This window comes from Equus asinus, chromosome 20, assembly GCF_041296235.1.
Source record: "Equus asinus isolate D_3611 breed Donkey chromosome 20, EquAss-T2T_v2, whole genome shotgun sequence".
Taxonomy (NCBI): Eukaryota; Metazoa; Chordata; class Mammalia; order Perissodactyla; family Equidae; genus Equus; species Equus asinus.
This window is the reverse complement of record NC_091809.1, coordinates 29,162,362-29,182,727: the sequence shown is the minus strand read 5'-3', so window position 1 is coordinate 29,182,727 and position 20,366 is coordinate 29,162,362.

Here is a 20,366-nt window from a genome sequence, read left to right as displayed (position 1 = left end):
TTTCTCCACTAATTGTTTTCACATCCATCAATGACCACTGCCTAGATCCATTGTTTTATTGAAGTTTCAAAATGTTGATTTTTTAATTCTTCCTTTCCTTTTGTATTCATAAGCTGGCAAGCTTCAAAAATTTTTCCTCATCAACACTGGATGCCATGAAATATAAACTTGTGTAGTTAAGGCATAAGAAAGTATAGTTATTTTCACTTAGTTTTCAAATTTTATACTAACGTGATTTCATAACAACCTGTTCTAGTAATGTTTTTTTTAAAAATCATTAAAAATGCATGAATTTGTATATATTTGATAATTTGATGTGTTTTAATCTGCTTTAAAAGTTGGGGGGGAGTTGTTTGTTTTTGTTTTTTTTGTGTGGAAGATTAGCCCTGAGCCAACATCAACTGCCAATCATCCTCTTTTTTCTTTTCGCTTGAGGAGGATGAGCCCTGAGCTAACATCCATTGCGAATCTTCCTCTTTTTTCTTTTTTCTTGAGGAAGGTTAGCCCTGAGCTAACATATGTGCCAGTTTTCCTCTGCTTTGCATGAGGGATGCCTCCACAGTATGGCTGACGAGTAGAGCAGATCTGTGATCAGGATCCAAACCCGTGAAGCTGGGCTGCCAAAGCAGAGTGCACAGAACTTTAACCACTCCGCCACGAGGCCGGCCCCCAAACAAACATTATTTGTTTTATGCTCAAATTGTTACATCTTAGGTCAGTGGTAGTAGTTTCTTCAGTAAGTGGCTGTATCTTTGTTTTCAAACATTTTATTTTGAAAAATGTTAAACATGTGCCTGTCTTTTTGACATGACGCTAAGTATTGTTTATCTTTCTGGCACAGTAATAGTTTCTAGACTTATCTTCTACAGTTCCCACCTCAGAACTGGAATCAGACATTTCTGAATGGGTTCCTGGATTCTTTCCCTGGGAAATTGCATTTATAGACCAGAATCTAGATGTGTGCAATACACGATTTTATTTAATCTTTACAATGACCCTGAAATATAGTTACTATATTTATCTAATTTTTTTAGTAGATGAAAAATCTGAAATTCAGAGAGGTCAACAGATTTAGTCAAGGTCATAGCTAGATAATTAAAGTCTCAGGAGTATTCTACTTGCTGTGATGGAAGATAACATAACTAGGATGAATATTTTTTTTCCCCTAAGAGCTTACAATCATATTGCGGAGATCCACATGTAAGAAATGATTCAAGTACATCTTGAAGTGAACAGAATTACTGGCATTGGGGTCTTGTGGTGACAGGAAGTTGGTTCTTGGCATAAAGAGCAAGCAGGGAAGCCTTAGGGAGAACTTGTTCCTCATCCGTGAGATGGAGCAAGCAGTATATAGTGAGGTTCTGATACTTGATTTTGGATGTTTCCAAAATCAGAGGCTGAGATGAGGACTTGGGTCCAGGTGGTTGATTCTGGGTGTGACCCTAGAAAACAGGAGTGAGGGAGCAGAGAAAGGCAGGACAGTATTCCACACCTAGGTATTTCACCTAAAGAAAAGAAAACAGGTGTTCACATAAATACCTGAATATTCACAGCAGCTTTACTTATAATAGCCAAACTTGGGAATGCGGAATAGCTGAACTCAAATTAACAGGTAAATGGATTAAAAAAATGATATATTTGTACAATGCAATAAAAAGAACAAATTGACATACAAAATAACATGGATGAAGTGCAAAAACATTATATTTAGCTAAATACAGTGATCCTTCCTTATCTGTGGGGATATGTTCCAAGACCCCCAGTGGATGCCTGAAACCACAGATAGTACTGAAGTCTTATATGCACTATGTTTTTTTCCTATGGTAAAAACATACCTATGAAAAGTTTGACTGATAAATTAGGTAGAGTAAGAGATTAACAATAACATAATAAAATAGAACAATTATAACAATATACTGTAATAAAAGTTATCGTAGATTTTACAACCTCAGCATAGGATTTTTTTTCTTTCCTTATTAAGTTGAGAACTTTTACCTTTCTACTTAAGGGAAGCACTTTACTGTTTCTCCCAGCATATCTGAATTGCCACCATCACTATTCTTGTGCTTTGGGACCATTATGAAGTCAAATGAGTGTTACTTGAACACGAGCAGTAGCAGACCTCGATGGTCGATCTGATAACCCAGACTAGTGGGCAAGTAGCATGTACAGTGTGGATCCTCTGGACAAAGGGAGGATTCATGTCCCAAGTGAGCTGGAGCAGGTCAGGCACAAGATTTCATCCTGCTCCTCAGAATGGTGTGGGAATTTAAATCTTATCTATTGTTTATTTCTTGAAATTTTCATTTAGTATTTTCAGAACTTGGTTGACCACAGGTAACTGAAACTGCAGATAAGGAGGGAACTACTGTAGTTCAAATTTGTGTGATTTGTTTATGTGAAAATCTAGAACTCCAAGAGTTAATCTATAATGAAAGAAAACAAACCAGTGATTACCTGGAGCAAGGGTGGGGTGGGAGAGACATGGACTCCAAGGGGCATGGGGACATTTTAGAGTGATTATGTACCTGGTGACGCCTACATAGGCACTCCCTGTATGTGCCTCAAGCCATGTCGCATCTTACACTTAAAACAGTGCATTAAGTTGTAACTTAACAAAGCTGACTTGTAAAAGGGAGTGTCATGATGATGGCTGCCATAGACAATAGGGGTCATCTCTGCAGGGACCTCTGAGAGACAAAGAGAATGCTTCCCAGCACTGTTCATCTGAAAGAAAGGAGGCGGGGACATTTATCCACACTTGTGGCTCCCTCCCTTCTGCTGAGAGCTGCCCCTGGAAGGGTCAAGTTACCTGAGCTTGCGAGCTGAACCTGTTCGATTTACCGTTGGCAAACTTCCTGTGATTTGTCACTGAGCCTTTCCCATCCGCTTAACACAGCAGTAGCTGTAGTGTGTCATAATTAGTAACAATACCATCAATAACAAAGGCAGTAACAATGACCGATGCTGCCAGTTCCTCCCCTGTCTCCGCAGCAGCTGCTCCTCCTGGAGACAGCAGTACAGGCAAGTGTTAGACCAGATTCATATTTTCAGAATCATGTATCAAATTCTCTTTTATGCCTGTCTTCACAGGTGACACTAACAAATGGCCTAAGTCTTCTGAAAGAGCACTATCCAGAGGGAAGAGGTATTTAAACATGTTCTAATGACACCTGAAAAAATTACTGTTGTGTTTTTAATGTGAAATATCTGCATTATGAATATTTGAGAGGTGCATTCTGCCTAGATAAAGAGTTAAAGCTAATTTTGAATTGACTTGCAATTTCATTTCCTACGAATGTTCTCAGGGTAACAGGTTCCTTCATACCCATGGCCCACGACCCTGCACTCACCACCAGCCGCTCGCAGGGACCTGACCATGAGTTGGACGGTGTGGCTTTAACTCACCCTGCTGGATCCTGGGCTGATTATGATTTTATAACTGAAGTTGCTTTATGACTTTTTAAAGCATAAGCCTGTGCATGTGTTATTTTATTCTAGGTGACAAATAAAAATGGCAAGTAATAGGATATATTGGAATATATGAGGAAGCCATTTGGTGTAAACCTAATTCAGCTTGACCTTGTCTTTCCAAAAGGGCCTGACCGAGGCCATTGAGCATGCATTGTATATCTGCTTTAGAGATTCCCTATGGCAAGAGCAAAAGGCCCTTGAGATAAAGGTGCAACTTCCCTCCCCCTCCCAACATTGGCATCTCCTTAAGGATTAAGTATCTTTCCTTAGGCTAGAAGCTGATTGCTGCGCGCACCTGTGACCGCCCAGCTCGAGACAATAGACTTGCCTCCTGCTACACCCACCAAGATAGCAGACCCACTACCTGCTGTGCCGACAGGGCAATCTTGTGACTATTGTGGGAGGGACATTTCAATCATATGTGAAACACCCTCTTTGAGGGTATATAATCACCCTTATACCCCCACTTATTTAGAGTGCTCTGTTCCTTTGTGGAAAGACTCTCCCAGGTTATAATCCTAAAATTTAAGCTCAGAATAAACTCACCCAAATTTTCATTTATACATTGGTTATGGATTATTTTCGTCGACATGGGTTATTGTTCAGAATTACTCAACATTACTTGTGTGGGGAAACAACTCTCAGCTGGTGCTCCCTGGCCAAGTGCAGTAAGGCAGTGTGATAGAGACGTTTTCCCCTTCTGCTATAGTTTTTTATGTTGTTTATTATAGCTAGATACTTATAAACCCCACAAAGCCATGTTGTAACTTTTGCTATAAGCAGTCATGTGTTTTAAAGAAATTAAGAAGAAATGTAATTTTTTTTTTACCCACATAGTCACTACTTCAGGTGGGTACCATATTTTAAGAGAAATGTTTCAAAACCACAAAACGTTTGGCTGAGAGTAACCATGCTGTGAGATGTGAATACTGTGTCAGAGGGGCAGAGGTTGAGGAAACCAGGCCAGTAGCCAGTTATCCAGATGGGTTTGAATTCTTAGAGTTGCCATCAGCTCCCTGGCTGCTCTGAGAGGCTTGCTTCCTAAGTTCAGCAAAGACTCATGGAGAAAAGGGATGGTGGGCAAGGATTGCTGTATTCTTCTTTGGCTACCACTGCTCATGGCCTGAGGGACATTGGAACAGTTCAGGATGAGGAGCTGAGGCCAAGCAGCTCTAATATACTGGACTTACAGAGTCCAGAACCCCAAACTCTGAGTCCCGGTGTCAGGCTCTGCCTGGTTCCAGCCTCCGCATCCTCTCTCTTTCCCAGGATTCATATGGCGGCTCCAAGCCTCCCCTTCACGTCCATCCTTCCCACTGTTCTCAGCCTGTTAAAACCTGACCTAAGGTGGGGGGGATTTTCGTTTTGTTAAAATACTTTTTTTTTTTTTTTTGCTTTTCAGTACAAAGAAATATATATTCCTTGTTGAAAATGAGATACAGACAAGCACACAGGAGAAAATAAAAGTTATCCGTAACCCTCTGCACCACAGAGATCATCATCCTTGACATTTGTTTGTGAACTTTTCTCATGATACCCTGGAAATAAAAGGCTTGTGGTCAAATAAATTTACCACACCCTGTGTGATAAGCATTTTGAGGAGTACTTCAGTGAAAAACAAAACAAAACAAAACATTTTACCTATTTCCCCAACTCACTTGACTGCTGAGGTCATTATTCCCCTAGTAAGACTGCTTATTAGAAAGACCTCTTGTTCTGTGTGATGCTCTTTGGGCAGTGCTGGAATATGCCTCAGTAAGACCATAATCCAAGTGCCCCAAGGAGGGCCGTGGAAGGAGAGTCACTCTTTACTCTACTCCTTTGCTTTCTTTTGAAGATTTCCCACTAATTGTTGCTGTTGCTGGATTCTGGATTTAGGGAATGTTACTCTCCATTGGCTAAACCCAGACCAGTGAGAATCTGTCGAGACATTTTAAATAAAAACTTAACAAAAGACTCAGAGAAAATAAAAAGGAAATAAACACCATGAGTCAAGACCCTGAAGTGATGTATCTCACAAACACGATTTACCTATCTGCCCTTGAGGTCCTCCTAGCCAGGTGAGAAAGAGCCTGTTGAACACCAACAACCCTGGGCATATCCTCAAGCAAGCCTGGACTCATCACAGTGTAGGTGAAAGGAACCATGCCCAGGACACAGGGGTTTCCTTCAGCACCAGCAGTTTCCTCTCAGGGGACTTGTCTTCCCCATGGCTAATGCCTGGAAATGTCCATCCCTTTCATGGCCCGGGATCTACTGAGCTACATGCAGACGGACCAGGCACAGGGAGGTCACCCAGTCTCCTGTGGCAACGTCTTGTGCCACTGAGAAATCGTCTTTGCAGCAGGAAGTGGACGGCTAAACAGCCAGCTGTGAAGTTTGAGCTGTGTTTGAGTACATTTGACATTTTCCCCTCCAAGTTGCTTTCTTCAATGGTTACACATCTCAGTTTCCTGGCTGGTTGCTCAGCTGTGTCTGAGAATGTCCTGCCTCTTCCTTCAGGGAAGTCTTTCCACTCAGAATCCCTGAAATCCTTTGACCTCACTTCTCCAGCTGCCAGGAGCAGAGATGAGGCCTCCTCCCCCTCATACACACACTGTACAGCACACTTTCCAGCCCCCCACACACCACCTCCTTTTCTTCCGGAAACTTTTCCTTCCTGGTTTTCTTAATAATTTCTATTACCTTACTCTGCTCCTTCTCCTTTTTTTCCTTTTCTCTCAAATTTTTTTTTAAATTGAGGTTATGATAGTTTACAACCTTGTGAAATTTCAGTTGTACGTTATTATTTGTCAGTCATATTATAGGTACACCACTTCACCCTTTGTGCCAACCCTTTATGCCCCTTTCCCCTGGTAACCACTAATCTGTTTTCTTTGTCCATGTGTTTGTTTATCTTCACATATGAGTGGAACCATACAGAGTTTGTCTTTCTCTATCCAGCTTATTTCATTTAACACAATTCCCTCAAGGTCCATCAATGTTGTTGTGAATGGGATGATTTTATCCTTTTTTATGGCTGAGTAGTATTCCATTGTATATATATATATATATATATATATATATATATATATATACCATATCTTCTTTATCCATTCATCAGTCAATGGGCGCTTAGGTTGCTTCTACATCTTGCCTATTGTGAATAATGCTGCAATGAACACAGGGGTGCATGAATCTCTTTGAATTGCTGATTTCAAGTTCTTTGGATAGATATCCAGTAGTGGGATGGCTGGGTCTTATGATATTTCTGTTTTTAATTTTTTGAGAAATCTCCATTCTGTTTTCCATAGTGGCTTCACCAGTTTGCATTCCCACCAGCAGTGTATGAGGGTTCCTTTTTCTCCACAACCGCTCCAACATTTGTTATTTTTTGTCTTGTTTACTTTAGCCACTTTACAGGTGTAAGGTAATATCTTAGTGTAGTTTTGATTTGCATTTCCCTGATGATCAGTGATGATGAGCATCTTTTCATGTTCCTATTGGCCATCTACATGTTTTCTTTGGAAAAGTGTCTGTTCATATCCCCTTCCCATTTTTGATTGGGTTGTTTGACTTTTTGTTGTTGAGTTGTATGAGTGCTTTTTATATTATGGAGATTAACCCTTTGTCGGATATATGATTTGTAAATATTTTTTTCCCGGGTGGTGGGTTGTGTTTTTGTTTCAATCCTGTTTTCCCTTGCCTTGTAGAACCTCTTTAGTCTGATGACGTCTGATTTGTTTATTATTTCTAGTGTTTCCCTTGTCTGAGAAGACATGGTGTCTGAAAAGATCCTTTTAAGACTAATATCAAAGAGTGTACTGCTTATATTTTCTTCTAGAAGTCTTATGGTTTCAGGTCTTACCTTTAAGTCTTTGATCCGTTTTGAGTTTATGTTTGTGAATGGCATAAAGTAATGATCTGTTTTCATTCTTTTACATGTGGCTCTCCAGTTTCCCCAACACCATTTGTTGAAGAGACTTTCTTTTCTCCAGTGTATGTTCTCACCTCCTTTGTCAAAGATTAGCTGTCCATAGATGTGTGGTTTTATTTCTGGGCTTTAAATTCTGTTCCATTGATCTGTGTGCTTGTTTTTGCACCAGTCCCATGCTGTTTTGATTATGATAGCTTTGAGGTATATTTTGAAGTCAGGGATTGTGATGCCTCCAGCTTTGTTCTTTTTTCTCAGGATTGCTTTGGCAATTCAGGGTCTTTTGTTGCCCCATAAGAATTTTAGGATTCTTTGTTCTATTTCCATGAAGAATGTCATTGGGATTCTGATCGAGATTGCATTGAATCTGTAGATTGGTTTGGGTAGTATGGACATTTTAACTATGTTTATTCTTCCAATACACGTGCATGAAATGTCTTTCCATCTCTTTATGTCGTCATCAATTTCTTTCAGGAAAGTCTTGTAGTTTTCATTGTATAGGTCTTTCGCTTCCTTGGTTAAATTTATTCCAAGATATTTTATTCTTTATGTTGTGATTGTGAATGGGATTTTGTTCTTGCCTTCTCTTAGTTCTCCTGAGTTAGTTCATTATTAGAGTATAGAACTGCTACTGATTTATGTAAGTTGATTTTGTACCCTGAAACTGTGCTGTAAATGTTGATTACTTCTTGCTGATGGATTTTTTAGGGTTTTCTATATATTAGATCATGTCATCTGCAAACAGAGAGAGTTTCACTTCTTCATTGCCTATTTGGATTCCTTTTATTTCTTTATCCAGCCTAATTTCTCTGGTCAAAACCTCCAGTACTAGGTTGAATAAGAGTGGTGAGAGTGGGCACCTGTGTCTTGTTCCTGGTCTCAGAGGGACGGCTTTCAGCTTTTCCCCATTGAATATGATGTTGGCTGGGTTTGTCATATATGGCCTTTATTATGTTGAGGTACTTTCCTTCTATACCTATTTTATTGAGAGTTTATATCATAAATTGATGTTGGATCTTGTCAAATGCTTTCCCTGCATCTCTTAAGATGATCATGTGGGTTTTGTTCCTCATTTTGTTAATGTGGTGTATCCTATTCATTGTCTTGCAGATGTTGAAACACACCTGTGTGCCTGGTATAAATCCCACTTGATCATGGTGTATGATTTTTTAATGTATTGTTGTATTTGGTTTGCCAATATTTTGTTGAGGATTTTTGCATCTATGTTCATTAGATATTGACCCGTAGTTTTCCTTCTTTGTGTTGTCCTTGTCTAGCTTTGGGATCAGGGTGACGTTGGCCTCATAGAATGTGTTAGGAAGTGCTCCATCTTTCTTAATTTTATGGAATAGTTTGAGAAGGATAGGTATTACATCTTCTTTGAATGTTTGGTAGAATTCTCCAGAGAAGCCATCTTGTCCTGGACTTTTATTTTTGGGTAGATTTTTGATTAGTGCTTCAATCTCTTTACTTGTGATTGATCTATTCAGATTCTCTATTTCTTCTTGATTCAGTTTTGGGAGGTTGTAAGAGTCCAAGAATGTATCCATTTCTTCTAGGTTGTCCAATTTGTTGGCATATAGTTTTTCGTAGTATTCTCTTATAATCTTCTGTACTTCCATGGTATGTGTTGTGATTTCTCCTCTTTGATTTCTGATTTTATTTATTTTAGTCTTCTCTCTTTTTTTTCTTAGTGAGCCTGGCTAAGCGTTTGTCAATTTTGTTTATTTTCTCAGAGGACCAACTCTCTGTTTCATTGATCCTTTCTACTGTCTTTTTTGTTTCGATTTCATTTATTTCTGCTCTAATTTTTATTATTTCCTTCCTTCTACTGACTTTGGACTTTGTTTTTTATTTTTTCCTAATTCTGTTAGGTATAGTTTGAGATAGCTTATTTGAGATTTCCTTGTTTGTAGAGGTGAGCCTGTACTGCAATGAATTTCTCTCTTAGGATCATTTTTGCTGCATCCCTATTGAGTTGTTATAGTGTGTTTTCATTTTTCTTCATCTCCAGATAATTTTTGATTTCTCCTTTGATTTCTTCAATGATCCATTGATCATTCAGTAGCATATTGTTTAATCTCCCCATCTTTGCCCCTTTCCCAGCTTTATTCTTATAATTGATTTCTAGTTTCATAATGTTATGGTTGGAAAACATGTTTGATATTATTTCAATCCTCTTAAATTTATTTAGGCTTGCTTTGTTTCCCAACATATGGCCTATCCTTGAGAATGTTCCACTCATACTTCAGAAGAATGTGTAACCTGCTGTCTTTGGATGGAGTGTTCTATATATATCTATTAAGTCCATCTGGTCTAGTTTTTCATTTAATTATCCAATTTCCTTGTTGACTTTCTGTCTGGATGATCTATCCATTGGTGTTAGTGGGCTGTTGAGGTCCCCTACTATTATTGTATTGTTGTTGATATCTCCTTTTAGTTTTGTTATTAGTTGCTTTATGTACTTTGGTTCTCCTGTGTTGGCTGCATATATATTTATAAGTGTTATGTCTTCTTGGTGGAGTGTGACTTTTATCTTTATATATTGCCCCTCTTTGTCTCTCATCACCTATTTTGTCTTGAAGTCTACTTTGTCTGAAATAAGTATGGTGACACCTGCTTTCTTTTGTTTGCTATTAGTTTGGAGTATCGTCTTCCATCCCTTCACCTTGAGTCTGTGTTTGTCTTTGGGGCTGAGGTGTGTTTCCTGGAGGCAGCATATTGTTGAGTCTTGTTTTTTAATCCATTTTGTCACTCTCTGTCTTTTGATTGGAGAATTCAATCCATTTACATTTAGAGTGATTATTGAAATGTAGGGGCCTAATGCTGCCATTTTGTCACTCATTTCTGGTTCTCCTTCATTTCCTTTGTATCTCGTCCCATGAATTTTGGACTACCAATTTAGTTAGGTAGTTTTCTATGTTTTTTTTTTTTTAGTTTTCTCCTTATTTGTAATTTGTGTCTCTGTTCTAATTATTTGTTTAGTGGTTACCATATGGTGTATATAAAACATCTCATAGATGAGATAGTCCATTTTCTGATAGGCTCTTGTTTCCTTAGACTAAGCTAGTTCCATCCTTTTCCTCTTCCCCTTCTAAGCTGTTATTGTCACATGTTATTTTCTTCTTGTGTTGTGAGTTTGTGGCTAAAATGACAAATTATATTTATTCTTGGTGTTTCCCTTCCCTTTATCTTTAATGTTATACTTAAGCATTTGCTAAACCTATTCTGATGGAGAGCTGTAATTTTCTGATTTTGTCTTTCTACTTATCTCCTTTCTCAATGCTTTGCAACCCCTTTCTTTTTTTTTTTTTCAGATATGAGGGCCTTCCTGAGAATTTCTTGTCAGGGGAGGTCTTGTGGCAATTAACTTCCTTAACTTTTGGTTATTTGGGAAAGTTTTTATTTCTCCATCATATTTGAAAGATATTTTTGCTGGATAGAGTATTCTTGGCTGAAAGTGTTTTTCTTTCTGAATTTTTAAATGTATCATTCTACTCTCTCCTAGCCTGTAAGGTTTCTGCTGAGAAATCTGCTGACAGCCTGATACGGGTTCTTTTGTAGGTTATTTTCTTCTGCCTTGCCACCTTTAATAGTTTCTCTTTGTTGTTGACTTGCAAGCTTCACTACTATATGCTTTGGGGTTAGTCTTTGTACATTGATAAAGTTTGGAGATCTATTGGCTTCTGTCACATGGATTTCCAACTTCCTCCCCAGGTTTAGGAAGTTCTCAACTATTATTTCTTTGAACAAGGTTGCTGTCCCATTCTCCTTCTCTTCTCCCTCTTGGATACCTATAATCCTTATGTTGCATTTCCTAATTGAGTCAGATATTTTTCAGAGAGATTCTTCATTTCTTTTCAGTCTTATTTCTCTCTCCTCCTCTATCTGAAGGATTTCCTATATATTCCTATCCTCCAGGCTGCTAATTCTGTCTTCCGTATTATCAGCCCTACTGTTCAGGGAGTACAGATTTTTCTTAATCTCCTCCATTGTGTTCTTCACTTCCTACATTTCTGATTCGTTCTTCATTATAGTATCTAGCTCTTTTGTGACATAGCTCCTGAACTTGTTGAGTTGTCTATCTGTATTGTCTTTTAAATCACTGAGTTTTTTAAGGATGGCTATTTTGAATCCTTTGTCATTCAGGTTATAGATTTCTGTGTCTTCGGGATTGTTGTCTGGGTATTTGTCATTTTTCTTCTGTTCTGGAGATTTAATATATTTTTTCATATTGCTTAATCGTGTGGATTTGTGCCTCTGCATAGAGATAGAATTTGGTTACTGCTTCCACTTGCTGCCACTGGGGGGCAGGGGCAGGGGCAGCAGCTGTGTGGGACCAGGATCCCTGTCAGCTGTTCCTGACCGAGGCTGGGCCACTCCTTGGGATTGCAGTGGCCCTGCGGGGTCTCCTGTCAACTGTGGCAACAATCACATGGGGGCTTTGGGTTGCTGCTGCCTGCTCCCACAGACCCACTTAGACAGAGTCCCTGCTTAGGGACTGCAGCAGCATTATGGGCTTTCGTGGCAGCCAGGAGCTGGTTCACCCAGACTCACAGCCCTGCCTCCATCTGGTCCTGCTGGATCTCACTTGCCCTCTGGGCTGCAGCAGAGCTATGGGCATCTAATGCAGCTGGTAGCTAGCTTGCCCAGCCATGCCACTTCTGCTCTTAGGTCACCCAGCTTTTGTGCTGGGTGGGCAGGGCCTCTCCACTAGGGCTGAGCAGAGATTCTCCCTGGGGCCACTGTGGGACTGTGGATTTTCCCAATGGACCAAGCAGCAATCACTCTGGGGCTCCAGATTGTCACTCCCACTCCTATGGTCCTGTTGGATCTCACTTGCCCCCTTGGGGCCTCAGCAAAGCTATGGGGAGTAGGGGAAGGGATGAGAGGTTTCCCTGCTCAAAGTCTAAAGGGGAGGTTGCACAGCCTTCTCTGACAGAGAAGGGCAGGTTTGACCTCTGAGTCTCTTCTCCAGCCCTAGACTGGGTACACCCCCTGTATTGACAGTCTCCAGCCAAGCTTTCTTACCCTCAAGGTTGTTTCATTTCTGTCATAAACATGGAAAGTTGAGCTCCTCAGACTCCTTGGCTTCCAGAATCCAGGCTTCCTCTCCCCACCTGCTGGCAACAATAGCTGTTAATTAGGTTGATCATTCCCTGAATTGCCCTCTGCTCATCTTGGTGTTTCTGTGTCTCAACGCAGGGTAGATCATTAAACTAGCAATGTTACAACTCTGGCCTGAAGTTATCTCTTTGTCATTGAACTTTTCAGAGGGACAAGTTAGTTAATTTTTTCAGGGCACAAGTCAATTGTCTTTCCTGCCACGTGAGACCTGGAGGTTCAACAGATGGGAGAAGCTCTCCGTATGTCATAGGAGGCAGGGCTGGTATGCTATGCATCTCCCTTTAGCCCTCCCTCAAATCTTTCCTGGAGCATTAGCATGATGGGCTGCTTGCAGCCAATTCATCAGAATGAGTGATTATTTTAATAGAAAAATATTTCAATAATTAGGTAACACAATAACTCATTAAAGATGGGAGATGAGAAGGTTTGGAGAAGCAGCACATGCCTGGTCCTATGGGGATAGGCAGAGCATGCAGATCTCCTGTCCAGCAGAGCCTCCACTGTAAATGAGCCACCTGACCACCAGTGTTCAGGATTATCCGGTGGATGCTACTTGGCCTGTTTTCAGCAGTTGCTTGTGCAATGACCCAGGAAGTATTTGCCAAGGCCAAGGGCACAGGCCCCTCTCTCCAAGGTGGATCTGGCCAATGCTGTTGTTGAATGCCCAGCATGCCATCAGAGACTGCTGTTGAGTTTTCAGTAAGGAAACATAACATGAGGGAGCTTTGATAAATAAACTTAATCTGAGGACAAAGGGAAAAGAATGCTAACCAACACGGGTGTAATTCCAGATCCCTGCTTGAATAAACAGGAATCCCAGTCATTCATACTTCAGCAATAAGAAGACTCCCTAATCTCAACTGTGGATATCTTCCCGAGAACCCCAGTTTTCTCTTGCTTGAGTGTAAAAGTCTCTGGTACATTTTCCCCTAGTATAGAAGAAAAAACAACAGAATACTTTCATTGCAAAAATTATTATAACTGTGTGTTGGTGATGTATTTTTTTCAGAAATTGATTCATCACTTATTTTATTTAAGTAAATAGAAAAATTGGCTTGCTTTCTGGAAAGATGTCATTGACAGGAGAGAACCCATATCCTGGGTCAAGCTAGGTGTCGGGGCTAGGGGAACTTACTCCTTCCCACAAATCCTTGCCATGCCACCTGTGCCTCTGGAAGCCCAGATCCGGGAACTACTGTTCATCCTCCCTTCTCCTCTGATTGTTCCATGTGCCCAGACTGCTGACAGAGGACACAGGCCAGTGTGAAGGGCACTTGACTTCTGCAAGAGGAACCATCACATAAGCCCACAGCTGCTTCCAGAGGGACACGGTTGTTACCATCAGCCCCTCCAAATGCTGGGCTTGACAGACTTGGATGTTGGGGGGAGTGCACTGACTGTTGGCCCATATGGCCTTGTCTCTGCAACTGCATTTCCTCATGATCCCAGGAGGAAAGCCAGGCCTTTCATTACCTTCCTGCCCTGGCTGGTCCCCAGCTTGGTCATATGATTATCACTTCTTACAATTCACAGCTGCCTCTTGTCTTCATGACACTAATATCTCCCCCAGTGTCTGGGCACATTCTAGAGGAGAATCATTATCCTCTGAATAGAATATGAAAAGCACTGCCGGTTTCTCAGAATGGTTTTTTTTTTTTTTTCTTGTAAACCCTATACAAATGCCCAATGGCTACACCTTGGAGGCTCTGGTCTGCTGATTCATCATTAGGTGAGGGCTTCTAATGGGATGGCTCTGAGTCTTTCTTTCCCTGTCTCCATGTGCAAGCTCAATGGGAAGCCCCTACATAGGACTATGGGATAGGATCCAGTAACCACCAGGGAGCTCTTCAGTCCTACATATCTTCTCTAGTGATGCCATATGATGATATTTTAGCCAGGATATTTAGGGAATATACAAATCCCTTTTGTTTTACCCATTACTCCTCTGTATGAGTTCTCTAAAGGAAATAGTTGCATAAGTTAACAGTGGCAGAAGAAATTAAAGCAAGATTTTATTATTAGCTGGAGTTTTGCTTGCAAGCCCCAACTCAGAAGCATAGGATGGAATCCACAAGCAATTCTTATTTTCAAAGCTGGGGCATTTAGACTAGAAAAAGGCTGTACAGCCTTCTGTTCCCCATTTCAACACCAGAACCTCAGAGCTTGCCACCAGACAGACTGATCTCTTATGCATTTGTGATTTGGGATTTCTTTTCCTGTCTTAAATTAGTCTTGATTGTGCTCTCAGAATGAGGGAATCATAAGGGATTTTGGAGTTCTTTTAGAGTAGATCAGTAGTTCTAAATATGGGCTGCACATAGAGGCACCTGGGGAGCTTAAAAAAAAAAGCAAACTAGTGATGCCTGATCCCAGGTTCAGCAATTGGGTTTAACTTGCCTGAGGCACAGCCTGATACTGTTGATTTTATTTTCCAAGCTTGGGAATATTCTAGACTACCAAAGTTTCTCAACTTGAGTGGGAATCAGAATTGCCCATAAACTGTTTAAATATCCTGCTGTCCAGGAGTCACTTCAGGTCCACCAAATCTCAATTTCTGGTAATGAGGCCAACACTTATGTTTTATTAAAAATTTATAGGTAAATCTGATGCAACTCCCAGGTTAAAACCCATTGATTCAGGCCAAAGTCATTATTTTATTCAAGTGAAACTGAGACTCAGGTAAAATGCATTGCACAAAATGTATTACCCAATAACCAAGTATATTGGTTATTGTGTGAGTATACTGGTTATTGTGTGAGAAAGGCAGAGGCTTTTAAAAATTTTTATTTGGGTTTTCAGCCATATGCCTTATAGTTTGGTTAGCTTGAAGGGAGGGGCCATACAACAGAGGCAGTCATGGACAGAAGAGTGGAAGCGACAGGTCGTGCTGCGCTAGCATAGGATTTGTTCCTTAGCGTTTGGGCAGTATTGGAGTTCACTCCCCTCTGGTCATTCTGTTTGCAATTAAGTGAATAGATTTCATATATTAATAAATGCTCATTGCTTACTATTTATGGATCTGAAGGGCAGAAGCTGAAAAAGCAATTAGGTCTGTTTAGAAAAATGTCCCAGCAATGTCTGTCCATAACATAAATAACAAACACAAGAAAGGTCCAAACATTGAATAATCCAATATGAAAAGTGACAAATAAAAATGGCAAGTAATAGGATATATTGGAGTATATGAGGAAGCCATTTGGTATAAACCTAATTCGGCCTGACTTTGTTTTTTTTTTCCAAAAGGGCCTGACTGGCTATTGAGCACGCATTGCATATCTGCTTAGACATTTCCTATGGCCAGAACAAAGGCCCTTGAGATAAAGGTGCAACTTCCCCCCACATTAGCATTTCCTTAGGGATAAGCATTTTTCCTTAGGCTACGAACTGATTGCTGCACTCACCTTTGACCACCCAGCTCACCTGTGACCACTCAGCTGGAAACAACAGACTGCCACCCTGCTGTGTTCACTGAGACAGAAGACCTACCTGCTATTTCCCTCAATTGCTGTGCCTACAGAGCAGTCTCGAGACTATTGTAAAAGGGACATTCCAATCATATGTGAAACATCCTCTTTGAGGGTATATAATGACCCTGTATACCCCCCCACCTCTTTGGAGTGCTCTGTTCCTTTGTGGAAAGACTCTCCCGGGTTATAATCCTCAGATTTAAGCTCAGAACAAACTCACCCAAGTTTTCATTTATAGATTGGTTATGGATTATTTTTGTCGACAAAAGCAAGAATAATTCATATAACAAACTTTCAGCATATTAATGATTTCAGAATTAAGGATTTTTTTTCCCTTTATGGCACATGAAACTATATATGAAGGGTATAAAGACAGCACTGGGTGGGGTGTAGTGGGGTAGTGGGGTGGAGACTTGTGGGAGAGTCTGAAGAAACATGTAGGGGAGGATAGCAGAGGAGGAACACTGGGAGAGGTAGGAGGATGAAAACTTCCTACCCCTCGGGCTGACCAGCTTGATGATGCCCCAGGGAGACATTGAGCAGTGGCAGTGAACTAATGTGAAGATAACAAACCCAATATAAATGCCAAGCCTAAACTGTATCCATAAATAATGATGACTTTATTTCCCCCATTGCTAATTAGAAACAATAATATAGAAGTTACTTAAAGTGTAATTATTCAGTCAGCAATTTTCAAGTCATAAATATGGATTGCTCTGAGTTATCACATTCAATGCATCTGAAATAGGGCACTGTATGCAAATATGATTAACATATCCATGCACCAAGCAGCTCTGAAGTGTGATTTTTGGTTTTTGATAAAATGATTGTTGCAGCAAGGTGTAGCCAGTTAACATTGGTAAATAATGTTCTCCTTCCCTGTTTCCTGACTCTTTACTCTCTTGAAATGTTGAGACAGGTCAGCAGGTTCCACTAGAAGAGCCCTTAAGATGTGACATCACTGTGAATGTCATAAATAATTGGTATTGTGTCTGAGGCTCAGAGGCGAAGTCAGCTGGACAAGAGAACAGCTTGGGCTCTGCAGAACATTCCCAGAAGGACAGCCACATCCCACACCTTGCCTCTCCCTAGGTTAGCTCACCCCCATGTGGCGTCTAGACCACTCATGTGCCAGCGGTGCCCAGATCCACTCCTTCTCCCCAGACCTCTCTTCTGATCTGTAGACTTCTGACAACTTCATTTGAAAGCTCTCTAGCATCCCAAACTTAAATTATACAAATATAAGCCTTGATCTTTGTCCTCCTTCTCTCATAAATCTGATCTTACTTTGATTTTTATTATCTCAGAAAATTATACCAAGCCAGAAACGTAAGCTCTCAAGTAAAAAATTGCTGAACCATAAATGTAAGAGTCATTTCAACACCTCCTTTCCCTTACTCCTCACTTCCAATCCATAAGTACTTCCTACCATTTCTACCTCTAAAATATATCTTTGATCTCTCCATACCTCTGCCTTCACAGCCACTGTGGGACTCACACTCATCTTTCACCTGGATATTACAATAGCCTCTTAACTGCTCGCCTTGATTTCATTCTTGCCTCCCTCTAATTCATTCTCAACATAGAGTCCAGGGTGACTTTTAACAATATATATCAGATGCCATTTAATTTGCTGCTTAAGACATTTCATAGCTTCCTGCTGCATTTCACATAAAGCCCAAGATCCCTGACCCAGTAGACCATCTTCACATGTTATGGTCACCTGCCTTGGCCACCTTGTCATATGTCCCTCTCTCCTCTGCTAGCTGTCCTCCGGCCCACAGTGACTCTCTTGATTTCTTAAAGAGACAGTGCTTTCCTGGTTCAGGGACTTGAAACATGCCGTTCCTTCTGACAGAGATGTCTTTTACCCCTCTCTTCCCCTCACTAATCCTTCTAATTTTCCAGAACTCAGATGGCAGGTCCTCTCCTCAAGGAGGCCATTCCCAGCTTCCCAAACCAAGTAAGTCTCCCCTTTGCTCTCTCCTATAACACCAAGATCTTGTCTTTGTACCACCTCCCACAAATTAGAATCATGCATTTTTCACTAGTTTCCGTTTCTCAAGTGGATGAATGCCGGAGTCCTGCTCCGGCTGAATCCAGGTTCCCGAGAGATGGACGGAGTTGGCGCAGTGAGGGAAGAGACGTGAGACTTGGGTTGGTGTTAGCAAGTCCAACTTTACTGTGCACAAATGTCGATTTTATATTTTTCAGGATTAGTACAGAAATAGCTCTACAAATATTCTCAGAGAGATAAGGAAGTAAAAAACAAGCGCAAGAATATTTATTAACAATCTATTCTATAGAGCATAAGGTTAAGGATCGTCTTCTCCGCAATTAACTATTGTTTGTTGTCTCGAAGCTAAAAGAGATAGGTACCTTGTAATTCATGGTAAAGTTAAATCAAAAAGAGAAGGTCCAGACCTCCGGACAGGACAGCATTCTGTCCGTTTACATCCTGGGGGAGCCACCCATGCCTCCCTCAATCATTTATGCCATTAGTGTAAATGGTTAATGGGAACAAAAGGCAACTCCAGGGTATCTTATCCCCAGGGCTATTTGTGTTCTCAGCGGGCAGTTAAACATCTTTACATTCCTGCGCCCCTTAGGGGGTGAAAGCATTCCTTTGTCCTTCAGGAGGAAGGGCTAACAGTCCCTTGAGCACACTGCCCAGAGAAAATATCATTTTGTTAGTAAGGTAAAGGGCTGAAAAGCTAAGCTAAACTATATATCTTCAAGAATAAAAAGCAGAAACAAGTATAGTCATAACCTTGATAGAAAGCAGGCATACATTTCAGAAAATATCAAGGGTGTCGGCCGGCCATTCTTCACCGAGGGGCGTCCCTGCGCCCCTCGGCCCTTCTCAGCCCGGACCCTGTCAGACGGCTGTATAGGCGTCAGTAACACGGCTCCCGGCAGATGAATAAGCACCGTCGCTTGTAGAGAGAAAACCACCTACCATGGTGTGGTGGGAAAAAGCTATAACCAAAATTTAGGAGACTTGAGTCACTTCTAACAGAGCCACAACCTCACCATATTCCTTTTGGCAAATCTTGTGCCTCTCTGGACCCAGTCTTCCTTGCCTGTATATGAGAGAATTGAAATTCACCATCTGTATGGCTCTGAATTTCATAATAATAAAAAAAATTTCAACTCCTGGAACAATCTTATGTATACAAGGCACCAGTTAGTTATACAACGGCTCCTTGTGCTGCTTCTTTGGTTACCTTTGTCAGTCTAGGAACTTCATGGATTAAATTTTAATCGAAACATCTATCCAAGACTAATTTCAGGGACGAATTTCAGGGTCTGAAGGGACCATTAAAATTGCCCCTGTGTGTTTGTGAACATTTGGACTGATGGGCAGTGAGTGGGAGAAGAGAGTGTAGGTTGTGCTGGTTGTGACTCTCTTAGGTCTGGAAGCTGGAGAATGGTCAGTGCATAGACAGCAGGGGCTTAAACTGATGGCCTGAGGTAAATCATCTTCATGATTCTCATGAGAAAGGGTTGTACTAGTTTCAGAGCAATAGAGAAGCAAGCCCATCATTATGTCGTGGACCCAGCGACTCCTAACTGTAGATGTGAGTAGCTATAAATGTGAAGGAAGCTGGTCCTTTATCCATGGCAATTCCATGCGTGTGAGCAATGTCTGTGGGCACAGACAGTCAAAACAACAGCAGCAGTAATAAGAAAAATAGAAAAATTAGATATTAGCTTTTAGATACATTTTGGTTCCTAAATGAGGACATACATTGAAGTGGCAAACTGGAAACTACCAGCGGCACCAGCAGAACTGCCTCATCCCCAATGCTGCCTGACATATTGTCTGCTGACAGGTGATGGACATGATCTAAATCACTCTCTTTGCTATGTCTGATACCAATCAGTTGTCATTTCTTAAAGTAATGAATCTGCCATCCTGGAGAACCTCAGAAGGTCTTGTTAGAAGCAACCTCTTCTTTTATGTTTTTACCCTAACCTTCTCATACCCTTGAAGCATTTCAGTTTCCTGGTTCTCATTGGCCTCAGTTACAGTGTTGTAATGAGGGAGACATAAGAACAGCAAGGCCATTTTTCCTACATGACGGACAGAAGAGGATCAAGAAAGTGAGAGCACAAAAATATGAGCAAACCAGAAAGCAAGGACAGAGAAAGAGAAGGAGGAGGAAATGGAGGAGGGGAAGAAGGAGAAAGAGAAGGAGAGAGAAAGGAAAGAGGATGCAGCGGGACAAAACGAATGAGGTAGAAAGAAGAGACACAAGAAAGTGAGGAAGAAAAGGAAAAGAAAGAGGAGGTAGAAATGGTGGGGTATATGCAGGAGGCGAAGCAGATAGCAAGGGTACATGGTTTGCATGCCTTGAAAAATGTGCATTCAAGCAGATAAA